Genomic DNA, 2,567 nt, shown 5'->3' with positions numbered 1-2,567 from the left:
GGGCACTTGTACCCCAATGTTCATAGCAGCACTCTCAACAATAGCCAAATAATGGAAAGAGCCTAAATGTCCATCAACTGATGAATGGATAAAGAAATTGTGGTTTATATACACAATGGAATACTACGTGGCAATGAGAAAAAATGAAATATGGCCTTTTGTAGCAACATGGATGGAACTGGAGAGTGTGATGCTAAGTGAAATAAGCCATACAGAGAAAGACAGATACCATATGGTTTCACTCTTATGTGGATCCTGAGAAACAACTTGATCTTTAACATGCACTTGCAATTAATGTGCATATATTTTTCCGACCGTAAATAACGAGTCCTATGTTCTCTCAGAAGGATGTGAAATATGCAGTTAGTTAAAAGGATTGCTAGCAATTTGAGATCATGAAATGGATTCTTTACTGGTAAACATGGTTTTATCCATTCTATAAAGAAAAATATTAGGAAAGCCTGACATCATCTAAGTGTTAGTTAAAAAGGTCAATTTCAAGAATTTAGAATTTTATAAAATAATAACTTACTGTGCATTTGCCCTGTTATCATGATACCCAGCAGCGTCCATGATAATTACCAGGTATTCTTAAAGATCATTATGATTATATTCTTATGACATCACATTTTCAGTTCTGTACTACCCACCACCCACTCCCTCTTCATGTCCTGTCCCCAGCAAACCGGTGATCTTTGTGTAAATAGGTTAGTTTTGATTCCCTATAATTTTATGTAGAAGTAATCATACAGTCGCATTTTATTTTCTTCTGGCTTCATTTATTCATTCAGTTATTTATGTATTTATTTATTTATGTATTTATTTATATTAAGGTATCTAAAGTATCTTTTATTTGACATGAATATATGAAACATTATTTATGAACACTTGGGAAACACTTTCCTTTTTTAATGTTTATTTTACTTTTGAGAGAGGGAGAGACAGAGCGTGAGCAGGGGAGGGGCAGAGAGAGGGAGACACAAAATCTGAGGCAGGCTCCAGGCTCTGAGCCGTCAGCACAGAGCCTGATGCAGGGCTCGATCCCACAAACCGTGAGATCATAACCTGAGGTGAAGTTGGACGCTTAACCAACTGAGCCACCCAGGCGCCCCTGGGGAAACACTTTCTTGAATATTTAATATCTACTATCTTGCAGAAGAAAATTCGTGTTTGAAAATCATTCAGACTACCAGTTCTTTGTAAATCACCAAATTATTAATTTTACATGTAATGATATAGAAAAACATACTGAATTATCTTCAGATTTAGCATTTTTGTAAATATTTCAAAATTGAACATAACATATTGGAGCTAATGATTCCCCCAAAAAAGGACAATAAAAAACTTCCTGTTTTCTCCTGCTGTAAAGCAAAATTTTGTGCTTAGATGATGATAAATATCAAAACCTAGAAATGAGTTGTTTTTGTTTCCTACATACATATTTAACTGCAAGAATAGGAAGGCTACTAGGACAATAATAATCATGAATATTTTTAATATCACATTTTTATATGTTTTTATTTAACACATAACTTTAGAGATAATATCTTGCATATATATGGGTTGATAAATATGTAAGTATTTGTCCTACATAATGAAGAATTTGATATCTTGTTTTATATGTGTTAAAGTATTACAGTATTGTGTATAAGATACTATTGATTTATTTGTTCATTTCTCCCCACAGTGGCTCTGCGAGATATTTCACAGATTTTTACAGATGACCCAGTACACAGACAGACGTATCTATATAGGGGCATCATTTTCATTTTCTACAGGATATTTTTTTCCCATGAAAAGACAGAATTTTAAGATACACAAAAAGCTTTTCTTCAAGCTAGATTATGAAACAATAACTGTAGTGTGATCCCAGCACTCTTTTTGAAATTTCATATGTGTATAAAAGAATGATAGCACATATTACATAGTTTCACATCCTTTTTATACCTACCTATATCTACATCACATGTTTATTAAATGTGAATTAGATACCTACTATGAGCCAAGCACAGTCCAAATTCACATCTATATCCACATCTTTCCTGTCTTGATATCTAGACTGGATATCTGGAAATGTCCACAGGCAGTAAAACCGATGTTAGTGCCCACCCCATAGGGTGGTGAAATATGACCTCAAATGGACTCCCTTCCAAGAAAGTTTAGCCCAAGCTTCAACCCGAGTCTTGCAAACCTGGCAAATAATGGAAACCAGGAAATAATGTGGTCGATCAGGAAGAAGTTCTACTTTGGGAAACTGAGGCAACTTGTTACCCACACCTCCATCCTCTTGAGGAGCTCAACGAGGCTATGACCTTCTCTGGAGGAGACCTCACTCCCAGATAATGAAGAATGAGTAACACTTATGCGGTTTCAGTCTTGGTTCTTGTACCTTTTGTGTAGACTAGATGTTTTACTTTTCTCTTTAGTCTGCAGCCAGGTTGTGCGGTCGATTTTGGTATAGATTTTTTGTTTATCTTATCCCCCGGAAGGTGGTCCCTCTTATTTAATTCTATGAGGGGTCCATCTAAGGTGGCATGAGTGTCTGCTTCATTTAAATCCTCGTGTCC

Source organism: Leopardus geoffroyi, chromosome X (assembly GCF_018350155.1).
Source record: "Leopardus geoffroyi isolate Oge1 chromosome X, O.geoffroyi_Oge1_pat1.0, whole genome shotgun sequence".
Taxonomy (NCBI): Eukaryota; Metazoa; Chordata; class Mammalia; order Carnivora; family Felidae; genus Leopardus; species Leopardus geoffroyi.
The sequence above is the reverse complement of the archived record's forward strand: the minus strand, read 5'-3'. Positions refer to the sequence as shown.